Source organism: Castor canadensis, chromosome 8 (genome assembly GCF_047511655.1).
Source record: "Castor canadensis chromosome 8, mCasCan1.hap1v2, whole genome shotgun sequence".
NCBI lineage: Eukaryota > Metazoa > Chordata > Mammalia > Rodentia > Castoridae > Castor > Castor canadensis.
The window spans coordinates 94,119,526-94,137,709 of record NC_133393.1 but is presented as its reverse complement, the minus strand read 5'-3'; the positions used below and the strand labels follow the sequence as shown (position 1 = coordinate 94,137,709).

The window sequence follows — 18,184 nt, the reverse complement described above, 5'->3', positions numbered from 1 at the left end:
CACTGATTGAAAATTGTGGCACCAGATACCCTATTTAGTTCTCATGGAAAAGAAAATAAAAATATTTGACTTAAAGTGGAAATCATTTGAACTGGTAATAAATTAATAAACCAATGCCTTATTTGTTTCACAGAATTAAAAGGAAAAACAAGTTCCAGGTCTGTTTTAGCTTCTCTGCACCACGTAGAGAATGGAAACAATTTCGTTTAAGATTCAGGATAAGTCTAACAAATGCAATTGTTAATGTCATTACTAAAGTAGACTAAGCATCATTTATCATTAGTCATTCTGTGTAACAGATCTCACCTCACCTCACTGCCTTAAAACAACAAACATTCATCATTGCCCATGACTCAAGTGTCAGCTAGGCAATTTTGATTATTAGACAGAGTACTCCACATCTTTGAGAATCAGCTGTCTGTAAACTGGTCTAAAATGGACTCCATTGGGATTAATCAGGTCAGCTTCAGAAGGATTTTCTTTTTCCAATGAGCTTACTCTGTCTTGTTCTCATGAGAGTCACATAAGTGTCAGAGTGAAGAGAAAGAAAGAGAGGGAGAGAGCATGGGAGAAGAAGAGAAGGAGAAAGAGGAGGAGGAGAAGAAGGAGCAGAAGAAGGAGGAGAAAAAGGAGGAGGCATGGCTTCTTGACTTCATACTAGGTTATGTAGAACTCCTCTTTTTACACCCACTTTGTAAAATCAAGTCATATTTCTAGACTAGATTCAAGGGATGGAAAAATAGACATCATCCTGATGTAAAGACTTGCCAAGTCTCATTACAAATGGTATGCTATGTTTCTATCCATCTACCCCACAGCACATGAAGGAACACCTAATCACTAATTACCTTACAGGGAGACTTAAAACAACAGAAATGTGTTCTCTCGTAGTTCAGAAATCCAGAGGTGCAGTATCAGATGTCAACAGAGTTTCTTCACGAGACCCCACAAGAAAATATTCCATCCCTCTCTTCAACATTCCAATAATCCTTGGTGTTCTCAGAGTACAGCTGCAACACTCCAACTTATGCCACCATCTCCACATGGTAGTCTTCCCTGTGTTTGTGTCACTTTCACACTAAATCTCTTATTTTATATAAGGATACCAGTTTTACTGGGTTTAACACCTTCTCTAGTCTAATTTAACCTCAACTTAATTAACTACTTGTCTTCCAGTAGTGTGTTCCCATGTCAAATAGAAAGTGTGCTTCTTTTTCAGCTAAACCCTTTTTGCAAATTTGTCATTAATTTTTATAATCCGTTTCCCAACTATTTTGATGTTAATAATCTATATTATTGTTTGTTGTCAAAATTTAGTTTTTTATGGTTTAGGGTCTTCTCCTTTATAGATGGTCAAAGTGACTCTGAAGTAGTTTCTGATCTGACCACTGCTAGAAAGATAGTGAAGAAGAGATACAGGAAAAGCATCTAAGTTTTTTTTATAACACTTTTACACAATATGCTCATGGTTACATATAAAGGTAACAAATCCAACTTCTCTAAAATGAAAATACCATTATAATAGTTTTATATTATTTATTTATTATGTATTCTTTATTATAATATTCAAATCCCTCCTGAAAAATGCTGTGCTCTCTCCAGATAACCCCAAAAAAGCACAGAGAAGAGTGTTCATGTCTAGTTTACGATGAAGATACATATGGTCTTGTCTTTACATACCACAATGGTGTATGTGTGTGTCTGTTCATCAATTTTAATTATATTGGCCTTTACACTCAGTTCACCTTCCATAAGACTTCTGAATGAGCCATTTTTTAAATTAAACTTACAAATGACATATACATCTTGATGTTTGGTTTTCTGTTCATCAAGATTCTTCACTGTCAAAAAACCTGAAATTGACTCTTGTTGACTTACACAGGAAAAAAATCATTGATAGGATAGTGAGGAGTTCACAGAGCAGAAAATGGGAAGGGAAATATGGCAGAACTAGCAGCATCCAAGCCCACAGTGAAATGTCCAAAACCCTACTGCAGAATCTGTTGTGAGAAACACAGCTATGGCACTGCTTAGGCTCGCCCTCCCTGTCATGGACTTTGAGAACCACCACCACTCTCTCTGCTGCTCCAGGATGCTGGGAAGCACTGGTATTATGTGAGTCTTTACTGACTCACTTCCTTGCATTTTCACATCACAATTCAAATATTAACAGTTGAGCTTAGGTTATGTGCTCACAAATTACCTGTAAGCATCTGGTAAAATGTATAGGCATCCTTCACATCTTCTCCATGGGAAATGCCTGAGTCTTGCACTAATAAGATAAGACATTCAGAGGCTAAACAGGTCTCATATGATCACCAAACTCTCTTCTGAATATATTCAACTATCACGGTATAAAGAAAACTAAAGAGTCTACTATTGTTACCTTGTGTTTGATTCTGAATTCAAATTCAAACTCTGTGGGTTACATTCCACAGTGAAAGGCTATTATAATTTAATTTATGTAACTTCTATCATCTCTACTATCTGAAAATGTACAACACTCCCTGTCATTATTAATTTATAATACAAGTTTATAAGTTTAAATGACTTTGTAGCATTTATTGTAGCAAGTGAAAATTTTACCTTGTTACTTCATTTACAATTTTATTTTTTCTACTTGTACTTAAATTTTGTTTCCTAACCAAACTTCAGAGTCATTCAGGACTGTTTTATTAACTGCATCTTAAAATATAAGTATAAACCAAGGTTATGCTTATACATAAGATTATATTCACTAATTTTACCCTAATTACATTGAAATAAATTGAAGACAGAATTTTTAAGATACACTGAAATTGTAACAGTATTGATTGCCTTTTCTTCTGGGATTTCTATCAATTTTAATGAAACTATTTGAAGCATAATTATCAATTCCCTTTTTTTTAAAAAAAAAGCATATATGGGAATCATGTATTTTTTTATTGTTGTGCTGGGTGGGGGTACATTGTATCATTTGTAAAGGTTCTTACAATGTGTCAAATATATTATACTTGTATTCACCCCCTCCACTGCTCTCTTATATCCCCCCTCCCCAGATTCCTGGAACAGTTTCAATAGGTATCATTTTTGCATTTACAAACATGTGTATACATTATTTGCACCATATTTATCCTCCCGCACCTATGCCTTCCACCTCCTCCTCCCACCATTGCTAAGCCCACCCCCACCTCCTTACCCCCTGGGCAGAACCTGTTCTGCCCTCTTGTTCTTTAATTTTGTAGAAGAAAAAACATAAAAGATAATAATAGAAGCATGACATTGTTGCTAGTTTGAGATAAAGATAGTTATACAGGGAGATTCCTTGTGTGGTTTCCATGCGTATATGTATTATAACCCAAAATGGCTTATCTCTAACAATACCCTTTACTCCTCCCTAGTCCTCTTCCCATCGTGGCCTTGGCCAGTTTAAGATTTCTATATTCATTACTGTACCATGAGCACATCAATGACATTCAAATTTTTTATTTCCTTCCCCTTAGTGAGCAGCCTCACCTTAGTGTGCATGTGTCCCATTATATTGCTACATTCATTTTAGTTCTATAATCTGCATATGAAGGAGAACATGTAGCCTTTGCCCTTCTGAGGCTAACTTCACTTAATATGATGTTCTCCAGTTCTATACAGTTACCTGCAAATAACAAAATTTTATTCTTTGTGGATGAGTAAAATTCCATTGTATATAATCCATTCATCATTAGTGGGGCATCTTGGCTGTTTCCATAGCTTGGGTATTGTGAATAGTGCTGCAACAAACATGGGCTTTGTAGTAACCTGAGTCACATTCCTTTAGGTATATCCCTAGGAGTGGTATTGCTGGATCATATGACAGATCTATTTCTAGTTTTTAAAGGAGCCTCTGTATTGCTTTCCATAGTGGTTGTACTAGCTTACATTCCTACCAGCAGTGTATGAGAGCTTGTTTTTCCCTGCATCCTCACCAACATTTGTTGTTAGTGGTGTTCTTGATGATAACTACTCTAACAGGCATGAGATAGAATCTTAGTGTAGCTTTTATTTGCATTTCCTCTATGGCCAGGGATGGTGAGCATTTTTTCATGTGTTTGTTAGCTATTTGGACTTCTTTCTTTGAAAAGTTCTGTTCAGTTAAGTTGCCCATTTCTTTATTGGGTCATTGATTTTTAGAGAGTTTAGTTTTTTTAGCTCCATATATATTCTGGTTATCAGTCCCTTGCTATGTATAGCAGCAAAGAGTTTTCTCCCATTCTGTGGGTGGCTTCTTCAATTTAGAGACCATGTCTTGGGTTGTGCAGAAGCTATTTAATTTCATGTAGTCACATTTGTCAATGGTTTCTCTCAGTTGATGAGACACTTGTATTCCACTGAGGAAGTCCATGCCTATGCCTATCGCTTCCAGTGTATTCCCTGCTCTTTCCTATTCTAGCTTCAAGGTTTCAGGTCTGATATTAAGGTCCTTAATCGACTTTTGAGTTGATACTTGTACAGGGTGACAAAAATGGATCTAGTTTCAGTTTTCTACAGGCAGATATCCAGTTTTCCCAGCAACATTGTTGAAGATGTTATCTTTTCTCCGTCGCATGTTTTTGGCAACTTGGTAAAAAATTTGGTGGACTAGCTGTGTAGATTCATATCTGCCTCTTCTATTCTGTTGCACTGGTCTTCATATCTATTTTTGTGCCAGTACCATGCTGTTTTTATTGCTATTGCTTTGTAATATAGTTGGAAGTCGGGTATTGTGATACCTCTAGCATTGCTCTTTTGGCTGAGTATTGCCTTGGCTATTCATGGTCTCTTGTGTTTCCAAATGAACTTTAGGGTTGAGTTTTTGATCTCTGTGATGAAACTCATTGGGATTTTGATGGGAATTGCATTGAACATGTAGATTGCTTTTGGTAGTATTGCCATTTTTACTAGGTTGATTCTGCCAATCCATGAGCATGGGAGATCTTTCCATCTTCTGTAGTCTTCCTCGAAATCTTTCTTCAGTGATTTGTAGTTCTCTTTGTAGAGGTTGTTCACATCTTTGTTAAGTTTATTCCTAGGTATTTGATTTTTTTGAAGCTATTGTAAATGGAATTGTTTTCCTATATTCTTTCTCACTCTGTTCATTGTTGGTGTATAGAAAGGCTACTGGTTTTTATAAATTGATTTATTATCCTTTCATTTTGCTGAAGCTGTTTATGGTGTCTAAGAATTTTTGGGTACAGTTTTTCATGTCTTCTAGGTATAACATTCATATCATCTGTAAATAGAAATAGTGTGACTACTTCTTTATCTATTTGTATCCACTTTATTTCTTCTTGCTGGCTTTTTGCTGTGGTTAGGAATTCCAAGACTATGATAAATAAGAGTGGGGAGAGTGGGCACTCTTATCACATTCCTGACTCTAGAGTAAATGGATCAATTCCCTTTTAAAAGCATAAGAATATAAATTACACAGGAGATGCACTGGGCTCAAACCTGTAAACCTTTTTGGCTCACATCTGGCAGAGGAAATTAGTTTTACATTTCAATTGGTACAGGACATATGCATAACTGAAATCGTATCATTTCAATTCAGAGTATCCACTCTATATATTCTAATTTGGGTTCAGTATAACAAATACCCAGACAATGTTCACTGGGTGTCAAGAGCACACATAGTTTTCACATATTACTCATGATTCTATTCTATGTATTACTGTACTATTTTTAAATTTATACAGGTATTCCAAATTGAGATTAAGTTTACAATCCAACAATCTACTCATGAGTCATATAAACCTAGTAGAAAACCATTGTGGTAGAATCTTTGCAAGTGTTCACTGAGCTTAATAGCATTCCTTTAAGTATTGGAGTTAGTCTTTAAAAATTGAAACGGAGCTAAAGGAGAAATATTTAAAGGAACATATATTTTGTGCCTCAAACACTCATTACACTTCATAAAGATGAGCCTCAGCAAATGGCAACTAAAGTAAAAACAATGGTCACAATTTGAAAATTTGTAGTGGCTTTTATATTCCTGAGAAAGTGACAAAGAATGATGGATGGTGGTAACTTGTTGAAGGAAAAGATGTACAATTCACAGAAGCATTGGCTAACAAAGAGGTAGAGGAAGACACATTTATGCCCAAGTTGCAAATCAAAGTCAATGTATGCTTTAACTGATTATCCAAAATTAAATTTTGCTCATATCATTTTATTTTCTCTGCTATTTTCAAAGTGAAACTCTCCTGTAGGTGGTGGCTTTATCAAGATAAAAATATGACTAGAGATTTTTAAGAGATTAATATATTGAATTTCATACTAAGACATACTGGATTTAAAATTATCATGGCCACCTCTCAATAACTCTGGTTTGTCAAGTTGCACACATTCTTTGGTACTAATGTGTCTTTTATGTAAATTACACATTTAATAGGATCTTTCCCTTGAGATTTTACAGGAGTATGTGTTAGAACCAGTGTTTCAGTACATCATGTTTGCCATTATTATTACTCCTTTGATTTACTATGCTGTTAGGCTAGTGTTTGTTGTTTGAATTATAAGAACAGGTACTTGTTAAATAGTTAATGATTGATATAACCAATGACCAAACATGCTCAGATTCATGTCACCAAATATAAACACTAAGATAATTTTATTAAATAACTCATTTAAATATATAAACAATGAAAAGAATTTTCATCATGAATTGGCATTTATACATCATTTTATACATTAAAAATCACTTTAAAACATTACAAGATTCACTGCTACATCACATTAGCTGCAAAATGTAGAGTGGTGGACATTTACATTTTCCCTTCATATTTTTCTTACCCTTTTCCACACTGCAGTCTTCCCCAGAAGGGTAGCCTTTATGTATTGAATTAAGGAATATTTTCCCCCTGTATCTCATATTTCATTTGTCCAAGGACAGAGGTCAACACTAGATTTGGGAGGTAAAACAGAATAAGGCTGGAATGACTTCCTTTCTCTACTAAAGAACAGAGCTGCTACTATATGTTTTTCTTATATAGATAGTCCCCAATTTATGATGGTTTGACTTACTATTATTCACCTTTGTAACAATGCAAATGTGATATGTAATCAATAGAAAACATACTTCATATGCTTAAGACTTTTATCCAAACCAAGTTTAAAACTCCTTTGGGGCAGTGCACTGTGAATCTGGGCAGTGCAGTGAGCTGCTGCTCACAGCTAGCCATGGGATTATGAAGGTAAACAACCAGTATTCTGCAGTGTACTTATGGCTTGTCTGATGCTCACAAGGTTGGGTGCATTTTCATTATATGGTATTTTCAACTTACTGTATTACTACTTATTTCCATCACAAATTGAGGTGCATCTTTTAGTTGTACATTTGAAAAGTTAATAACTACTCCTACTTGGAGTCAGACCAAAAGGTATGGAATTGCTTTGTGTGACCTGACTGGCAATTACTTAACCTTACCTACAATTTTAAACAGTCTTTCCATAAAGTTTTCTCTGTCACAAAACTTGAAATTTTCATCCCTTTCTTTCTAAGACTGAATGATTCACTGGGAGGCATCCACCACACTAAGTGGCACTAAGGGAACAAGAGCAGCTCTTCTACACCTTCTTTTTAAGCTACCTGAGTGGGTTTTATGGCTCCTGCTTTGTTTGGAAACCTTCTATGCATATGACTTAAACTTGTCCAACTTCAGCAAGATGTTTCTAATGACTGTTCTTTTTTGACAGCTCCTTTTACTTCATTATTCCTTAGACTATAGATGATGGGGTTTAACATAGGTGTAATGACAGTGTAGGACAAAGACAGTAGCTTCTTGCTCTCTGGAGACTGACTGGATTTGGGCTGTAAATAGATCAGACTGCTTGTTCCATAGAAGAGGGATACCACAATGAGGTGTGATAAACAAGTAGAAAATGCCTTCTGGTGACCAGTAGCAGATGGCATCCTCAGAATGGTCACAATAATGCAGGTGTAGGAAACCAAGGTAAGGGAAAAGGGAAGCATGATAAACAACAGTGTGGATGTAAGTGCTTGCATTTCATACATAGTTGTATCCTCAGTTACTAATTTCAAGACTGGAGGACCATCACAAAAAAAATGGTCTATAGCATTTGGTCCACAGAAAGGAAGGGTCATCATCCAAGCAGTCTGTAGCATAGACACAGGGACACCAAACATCCAAGAGTCTAGGACCATCCACAAGCAGAGGGACCTGTTCATTATGACTGAATAATGGAGAGGGTTACAAATGGCCACAAAGCAGTCATAAGCCATCATAGAGAGAAGAATGCATTCAGAGCAACCAAAGAAGAAGAAGTACATCTGGGTACCACAGCCCACAAAATTGATGATTTTCCTTGATGACACTAGATCTACATCATCTTTGGCACCATGACCAGGGTGAAACAAACTTCAATGACAGGTTTAAGAGAAAGAAGTATATGGGTGTTTGGAGAATTGGATCCACACTGGTAACTATGACAATAAGAAAGTTCCCCAACAAAGTAACTGTGTAGATGGCCAGGAACAAAATGAAGAGGAAAATTTGCATTCCAGGGTCGTTTGTAAATCCAAGAAGAATAAATTCAGTAACTCTTGTGTGGTTTTCACAAATCATAGCTTAGACATGTTTTTCTTTAAGAACCAAGGTGTGTCCATCAAAAGGCTTTCTATCAATACAGATATAATTTCAAAAATAACAAAATCCACAAAACCTCTCTGTTCCCTTTCATCTTACCCTTCTTTTTCCATAAACCACATGTCCTTTACAATTAGAAACAACTAAAGAGAAATATCTTGAATGTATCTTACTTAATTGTCACTTAGGTACAGTTTTCTTCTCATCAGCAGAAATGTTGTAAGTTCTTTTCATCAATAGAGACATGCTGTTTTGAGTGAGTAGAAGATTTTAGATGAATTAAAGTTAAAGTAGAATTATTTAGTAATTTTGTAATGATTTAAGGTTTTAATGAAGATAAATAATGAGTTAGACTTTTCTATCTTTGGCAATATACATCATGTTTCTACAGAATGTACTTTTTTCACACACACACACACACATATATATATATACATAATATTTATTTTTGTACTAACACACATACATGTATATAAAGGAGAAGTTTGGTAAATACACATATGCTTAAAATTTTCATTCTTTTCCAGTCTCCATGGGACTCTAAATAATGACATTTTTGATCTTTTATCTTGAAAAATTCAATTTAATATGCTCCCATTTTTATTATACACATAATTAGTCATATTGTTTATTTTAGCCCTAAATCTCCTTTGAGCAAGTATAACTTCCAACACAGAAGTCAAGATCCCAACAGTCACAACAGGTCCTACTCATTGACATAGGTCTGCTCATGATTATGCATCTTCCCCAAAAGTACATAATGAGAAGTGGGAATTCATCACTTCTATGATATGCATGCTAATATATATACTTACTATTGTATGTCTGCTCATAAAAGTACTAATTCACTCGTTATGATACCAAACACTGTATCTCACTTTGAATAAAATATTTTGACTTAGAAGAGTATACAAAATTCTAATGTGCACATAGTTCCTAATAACATATCAAATATTATAACATCATTTGGTGAATAACTTCATAATGATGCAGTGAGTTGAATGATGGGTTTTTTTAATATTGAGTTAGGTAAATGTTAAATTAATTTTATATTATACTTTTTAAATTTAATTCAGAAAAACCCTTATGGACAAAATATTATTTAAAAATCAATTTCTCCTCCAAAAGTAAGAAGTTAAAAACCAATAGCTTACAGATTCATACTGAAACAAGTAGCTCATTTAAAGAATACTGTGTTTTAATTCTACTCTAAAGATAGGCAATTTGGGAACATCATACCTATTTGTGTATTGTAAGAGTATTGTAAGTTCCCAAGCCAGCATCCTCAGCATAAGGAAAGGAAGAACTTTGGCACCCTCAGGCTCCTCACCCCTGAAATTTCCAGAACATAGATGTGACAATATACTACATGTGACATTGATTTCAACCACAATTCTCCTAACAATCTCATCAAACATATTTCCCTACTGTTCTCATCATCATTCACAGCAGCAGCAGCAGCAGCAATAGTCTTAGGATATAACAAAACTTATGAAAGGCTTCATAGGCACTGTTGTGCTCACCTGCATGTTGGAAAATACTAAGCTTGTTATGGTTCTAAAAATAGTCTTGTCATTTGTTTTGTAAAAACGTGGAGTGATGGACATATCAAGACTTTGTGGCATGATATTTAGTGTATCTTGTAATGCCTTAAACCGTTACTGTGTCTCCAAATCCTGGTGGCTGAAACCAATACTAGGATGAATGTCTCGTCTTTGAGTAATATCGTGTACAGTGTACCACTTCATGTGAAGTAGGAAGTGTCAGTCTTTTGATAATTACTAGTGCACATTTTCTACCTTGCTTGATCACATTTAAATTTATAAGTTTTGAGAACTAGAGCTTTATAGTGTCATGGAATGCACCTCCATATATCCTACTCAGTCTTCCCATGAGCTAAGATACTTGGAGATTATGTTGCATAAATCCCCTAAGCAAAGGGTTTCCTTAGCAACAATGATGTAATCACTACCAAAAAATCATGCTGATGTCTCTTTTTAACTTAAAACCTGTTGTTAAGTTGCCATGATTACTACATATCTCTAAAGAATGTCCTATTTTACTTATTGCATGACATTTTAACAATTTAATAGTCATTAACTGCACTAACTTTGTTGATTAGGTCCTAATGAGGCAAAAAAGTATATTCAGTCCCATTAAGCAACTCAACTTCGACCTTTTTCTACTAAATAGATTTTTACCGCACATTCTAGTTATATCTCTTGAAAATATGTATATTGTCATTAGAATAATTATATTTTAATGATTTTTGGTAATCACTAAAATATCAGGATACATGTGAAGGTAAGAACAATATTAAATTTGTCTGATTTAATTTATTAAATGGAATAGCACTTTCAAAACCTTCAGTGTAAGTAGGTAAGTAAATTCAATATCTGAATTGAAAAGGCCTTTATTGTAATAATCCACAGCATTCCTTAGCTACAAAACTATCTTTTTCTTGATGCACTATTCTTTAGCATTCTATAGATTTCTGGATAATACAACAGCCCCCATTATTCTTTGGGTTTTTTTTTTATTTTAATAAAGCATAAAGCTGTTCCACTTCCATAATTAAACAAGGTTTCTTTATTTTTCTTACAATGGTTTTATAATAAACAGAGGTAAAAATAAAATGATGTGTTAAAAAGTGAAGCATCCAAGTCTTGTACTATCTCCAGCATTGAAAATTTTGCTCAAAAAAATAGGCATGAACATAAAAGAGGGACTGTTTGGTGGGGAAACCAGCAGTAATGGGGAGGTAGAAAGGAGACAGTGATGGATTGAGTGAATATGATCAAAGTACTTTACATGAGTGTATGAAAATAAAACAACAAAATGCATTAAAAATGTGAAAAGGGGGGAAGGGAATCATAAACAGTATAGATGGGATGAATTTGATCAAAGCAATTATATGCATGTATGGGAATATCACAACAAAACCCCTTTGTACCATTAATATGCACTAATAAAAATAATAAAAAATTAAAAATAAAGAAGAAAAATGAAAATCTTAAAGAAATCTCTGGACATATCTTAACAAATAAAATCCCACATTTCTTCCTTAACTAGAAGTTTGGTCATTTTTTGAAAAGTTGTGTGATACTTTCTGAGAAATGATAAATGATCTTGAAATTTATCGATAGTTGACATCTTCAGAATGAAGCATGTTGCTTTTCTTTGGCACTATGTGATTGATATACTTTAGTAATAATATTTAAAAATGTGACTAGCCTTGGGGAAATGATCTCTGGGACATTAAAAAGGAGTAGAGTTAATTAAATAACTCTTATCTCATAGGGGAGAAGGTAGAATACTTATGGAATTATCTATATTTTCTTGAAGTCATCTTTGCAATTCAATCTGTATTAAACAATACCAGTTCTTTGTGCTGGACTACTGAACACACTGAGTCCTTTAGGAATTACAACTATTCAATGTGCCAAGACTATAGGAACAGTATAGATTTTAATTTTTCCTACACACTTTTGTAGGAAAAATTCTGGCTTAATTGTGATGGAAATTTATAGCATGCACTTAAAACTTACACAATTTTACATTTTTGTATTTAATTTATTTTTAAAAGTATTACTTTAAACATTTTTATAAAACTCTTTGAAAAGTGATAAGCTATATCTAGTTAAGTTAAAATTTGACATATTTTATTTTTACTGTTTTTTATACCTTAAAGAATTTGGCTTAGTTTGTTTCACTTTGAGAACATTCCTAGGATATTATTACATAGAAATAGTATTTTATAACACTAACATGGTTAATTACTTGAAGTAGTAAAAATTTTTTTCTTTTGAATTTTAATCTTTGGAATGTTTATCAACATTTATGAAGTCATATAATCAAGAGAAATATTAACTTGAAGTATAATAAACAAGAACCTGGAAATAATTCCTTGTATTTCATTATAAATACATTTGTTGCAAATTCAAATATTTTAATTAAATATAAATTTAAAACAGTCACATATTAGTATAGTGGGAATACTTTTTTAGAACAAATTCTATTGAAATCTTTAGTGGGTGGAAAAGTTTTGCAATGGTCCCAGGAGTTTAAGGTCAACTATGTATGAACAGGAGTATTAACAAACAGCTAGGTTGGAAGGCTGAACATAAGTGACCATCCCCACCCCCACTCCCAGAAGTAACAGCATCCCCCTGCTCTCACCCCCACCAGTGGTATTGACCTTTCCATCTTCTCTGAAGGAATTAACTCTGCATTGTCTGAGGAAGCAATAATGGCCTCTCCTGAGATGGGTACCAAGCAAGGCAATGCAGATTCTCCTCAAAACCTATCCAAACTGTTTCTCTTTGCTTATAGACATATAACTAGACTCAAGTCCCAGCACCTTTCTAAAGAGGAGATGACCCAGAAGAAGGTAAACCTACCTCAAAATAACTTCTTATGTTATACATATATTATGTATATATATATATATATATAGAGAGAGAGAGAGAGAGAGAGAGAGAGAGAGAGAGGCTTTGTTATAGTGAAATAATGAACTTGAGTTTGGATCTGGTCAAGTTAATTTATATGGGCCTACTAAGCAGAGTTCTGCATTTAATGTTACAGCATGAGGAGTTAGGAAAGTTTGGAATTATTTGGTTGATTGAGACATGGATCAAAAGATGCGCCAACTGGCTAAACCAGAGATGTCCCATCTCCCATGGTTTACAGTTGATGATGGAATTGGAAAACATAGAGAGGTTGAAAAGCAGGAGTGTATTTCTCTTCTATTCACCCAAACTAAGAGGGTCCAGAGACATACTTTTCATCAATACTTGGAGAAACAGATTTGTGATGTGAACCCAGGGCAATTACTCTTCTCTGTGGAGCATACCTCACAAGAGAAAACATGGTCACTCAATTGAGAAAGTTAAATGCATTGGGAATAATTGGATCCAGTGTGGTAGGGGCCAAGTGGTGGTGCTCAGTCATCAATTCAAGGTGATTGTAGTTATAATGGAGAGTAAAGGCAAAGCAACAATAAGAGTAGTCTGATTTGTATAGATCTATGGCATTGACTAGTTAACCATTGTGTTCCTAGAAGTGAAATGGTAAGTCTACTAAATTCTTGATGTATGTAAGCAAAAACCTTTAGGTCAAGTGAACAAAGAGTAACTTGAATCATATAAACAGAAGCACAGATTCTGTTCCCATGCTTGAACTATAACAAGAACTCTAAGAATTAGCATCCCTACAGAAAATGCCATGTTTTTGGCCTACCCCAAAGCCTCTGGCACCACGAAAAAGACTTATCTCCCAAAAGAAAGACTGTCTGTCAGTTCCCCTAACTGGGGATCACATCTAAGTCTACACACCCATATTTCCTGACCTTTTTTTCATCTAATCTAGAGGTTGTAATATTGTTATGGTAGATATTATTAAAATTTTTTCTTTTTCCAAGCACCATTGGTTCACAACTATAATCCTAGCTAATCAGGAGGCAGAGATCACAAGGATCACGGTTTGGAGACTGCACAGGAAAATACTTCGTGAGACCCTATCTTGAAAAACCTTATCACAAAAAAATTGGACTGGTGGAGTGGCTCAATGTAAAAACCCTGAGTCCAAACCCCTGCATGGAAAAAAAATTAATTTTTTTTCTTTTTCCATTCTTGGCCCAAACTATAAATTCATTTTCATTTCTTACACATAGTATATATTTTCTCTTCATATGTGCAAGTGTTCAAACTAAGGCCAAACTTCATGTCAAGGACTTCTAGTACCAAGGCAGTTCACAGAATCATAACCCCTTGAATGAAGGGGAGGCAAGGTCTGTTTCCAGTAAGGATTCTTTTACACTACCAAAATTTGATACTATTTGTCTTTCTTCCATCCTTCCTTAAAGGGACCTAGAGCCTTTTACCAAGGTAATTGTTCATTGTGAAAATGGAAACAATCAGAATCTGGGGAGTCTACTGGATGCTGGGTCTGACCTGACATTGAATCCATGAAACCAAATATGTCACTTGGTCTTCTAGTTGTAGTAGGGCATTATGGAACCCAGGTGAACAATGAAGTTTTATCTCAGGTCCAACTTACAGTGGGTCCTCAAACCCATCATGTAGTTATTTCCCCAGGTCTACAAGGCAAAATTAGAAGAGAAATGCTTTGAAGCTGGCAGCATCTCCATATTCATTCTTTAAGCTGTGGAGATTTGATTATTATCATGGGAAAGGCCAAATAGAAGACATTGAAGCTGCCTCTAGCTCAGAAAATAGTCATTAAAAAACAATATTGTACCAACAGCCAACATGCCTAAGGTTTCCTCATTTTGATGTGTTACTTTAGTCTACCAAATAACTTGAAAAGCTGTTAACTTGAATGGGCCCAGAATAGACAGCTCTGTGACAAGGCCAGGCCACTGTGAAAGTTGATCTGTTACTTGGGCCATAAAAACTTAAGGTTTTAAATGGCAGGCAGAGATTCTATTTAGAACCTTTGACAGGTCTCAAAGGTGAATAGTAGTAAGGGCCCAGAGCATTTTGACCAAAGCCATACAATGTTCACAGGTAAATACTGTCCATTTGAGATACACTTTTTGTCTAGATAATGGGCTTAGTAGAAATTAAATGCTTCACTATAGGCTACCAAGTTGTGATGTGACCTGAGACGTCTATCATGAACTGAGTGGTATCTGACCCATCAAGTCATAAAGCTGGCATGTATGGCAGGATTCCATCATCAAGTGGAAGTGGTATGTACATGATTGGGCTGAGCAGGTCCCAGAGTCACAGGTAATTTATATGAAGAAGTGGCTCAAATGTCCATGGTTCCTATCCCTCTCTCCTTGTCTCTCTCTCCCTTTTCCCCTCTCTCTTTCTGTTCGTGAATTGTTTGCTCTAGAGAATTCTAACTACTATGAACTCTCATATTTGCTTGCACAAAGTAATTGTGGAATTAAAAAAAAACAGCTTTGTAAGTTATATATAAAACAATAGCTTAAAAACAGGTCTCTCAACCTTCCTATATACTCCACTTACTACCTATGCCAACAAATTTAGAATAGTGAACCTGGCAGTGAAAAGAAAATGTGTTTTGATTAAGGAACATGTTTTTCATTTCTTGAAATTAAATTTTAGTTTTAATAAACCTTAATTACATCCATCAGAAATTTTATATTTCCTCACCATGTTGATTTTTTATGCTTCTAATAATCAAATAAAAGTAATGAATGAAGTGAATGTGTCTGTGGGATTTATGGAGCCTACATGTATCCTGTACTGTGCCCACTTGTATTACAAAGACTTCAGTGGTTATTGTCCAGTGGAGCTTACGAACGATTAGTATGTAAATATTTACAAAATTCAGTAATTATTGAAGCTATATATGAGTATCAGTTAGAAATTTTACAGTATTGAAGCTTTACTGATGTAACTGACAGCAACACCTTATTTCTTGCAATATATCCATAAATACAAAACCAAATTGCACATGGAGCATTCATTGTTGTTTTTGAATGTATTTCTCATGAGATTAATATAATTATGTCATGTAGTGGATGTAATCCCTGTGGTGTCTAGCCAGAATACAAATACTGCCTACTCCAATTTCATGCTATAGTTTGGAATCACATGAAGTCTGGAAGCCCAACAAGAAGAACAAAGTTTACCTTTAATGCTATGTATATCCTCCCACTCACAATTTCCTGAAAAATTATACTATAGTAGTGGAGAGAAGATTCTATTGGTTTTGGTTTCCTTGGAGCTTGTTACCAAATCATTTACTTATCCTGTTTAAATGAAAATGATAAAAGTATTTATATAAACCTATAGATAAGTGACTGAAATATTACTTCTTATCAGGTCCTTAAGTGTAGCTTTAAGGAAGGTTGTGGAGTTAAGAAGATCAGAGTATAATGCTTTTATATTTTATTCTATATATTAGGTTTTATAGGACCCTTTATAATTATAATGTTTTCATCTGTTAATCATATAACAGATTTGCATATAATTAGAATATCTGAAATTAAATTGTTCTCTATAAATTTCCATGAAAATAAAACAAGATCCACAACTCAATTGAGGAAACACTATGAATCTATTTTAATTGGGTTGTTTTTTAGATTTAACAGAGAATCCAGGTGTCTAGTGTCTCATCTCAGACCACTGAGTCTAGGAGAGCTGTGCTGCTGAAGTTTGATAGACACCTCTGTGAGATGACTGGATTCTAGGTACTATCCACCTTCTCTGTTGCCTTCACAAATGCCTGGCCCTGAGCCCACAGTGAGTGGAAACCAGTCCCTTTGCACTAAGTTCACATTTGTGGCTTTTTCCTCTCTAGCAGAGCTCCAACTCATACTCTTCACTGTGTTCTTAATCATCTACTTATTTACTGTGGGAGGAATCCTCATCATCATCTGTGTCATCCGGGTCACCTCTTCCCTGCACACTCCCATGTATTTCTTCCTGGTGAATCTCTCCTTTTTGGAGATGTGCTATATCACCAGTGTGGTGCCTCAGATGCTGGTGCACCTTCTTGTGGAGCCCAAGACTATAAGTGTGGAAGGCTGTGCAGCACAGATGTATGTATTTGCCATCCTGGGACTGACAGAACGCTGCCTGTAGGCAGCCATAGCTTATGACAGGTTCATAGCTGTTTGCTACCTACTACATTACACTCTCCTGATGGGCCCTCAGGTTTGTTTGTCATTGGCTGCAGCATCGTGGATGACTGGAGTGGTGGTGGAGTCTGCAAAAGTCACCTGGATCTTCACTCTGCCCTTTTGTGGAACAGGAAAAATTCAGCACTTTTTTTGTGACATCATGCCTGTCATGAAACTGGCTTTGTTCTGATACGTCCCACAATGAGATTTTGTTGTTTGCTGTTTCCCTGACCTTCATCATGAGTCCCTGTCTCCTGATTCTGTGCTCTTATATACGCATTTTTGCCACCATCTGGAGAATCCCTTCAGCAGCTGGCAGATACAAAGCTTTTTCCAGGTGTTCCCCTCATGTCCTGGTTGTTTCTTTCTTCTATGTCACAGCCTTGTTCACTTATCTCAAACCCAAGCATGTACACACTCCAGACACAGACAAAGTAACTGCACTCATGTACACAGTAGTCACACCAGCTCTAAAACCTGTTATCTGTACTTTGAGGAACAAGGAAGTGAAGGAAGCATTTCAAAAGGTAACACACAGGGGACTTCAGCGACAAGTAGCCTAATTTAACTGTGGTAGCTGAATCTTTCACCACCACACAAAGAGGTCATCCAAAACTTTGTAATTCTTCTATTAATATATATAAATATATCTGTCTGTATATATATATATATATATATATATATATATATATATATATATATACACATATTTATAGATAGATGACAGATTGATTGATAGATAGATAGATATTGTGTCATTGATGCATTTATAGCTTGGCAACCAGACAACACTTATATTAAGTCTCCACTTTCAATGCCAGCAAGCAAAGAGTAATGTGTGTTAGCATCATGAAATTGTTTAACTATTCATTCACTCAACTATATTTACTGACCATGTTCTGTGTTTTGATTAAGGAACACATTTCTTGAAATGAAATTTTCAGTTTTAATAAACGTTAAATACTTC

The 18,184-nt window shown here is 35.1% G+C and overlaps 2 pseudogenes; one reads left to right on the top strand and one right to left on the bottom strand.

The window, feature by feature from the left end:
- Positions 1–7,619: 7,619 nt before the first annotated feature.
- On the bottom strand, positions 7,620–8,576 carry LOC141425940 (olfactory receptor 10A7-like; annotated as a pseudogene).
- A 6,782-nt stretch (positions 8,577–15,358) lies between these two features.
- On the top strand, positions 15,359–17,780 carry LOC109677989 (olfactory receptor 10A4-like; annotated as a pseudogene).
- The last annotated feature ends 404 nt before the right edge of the window (positions 17,781–18,184 follow it).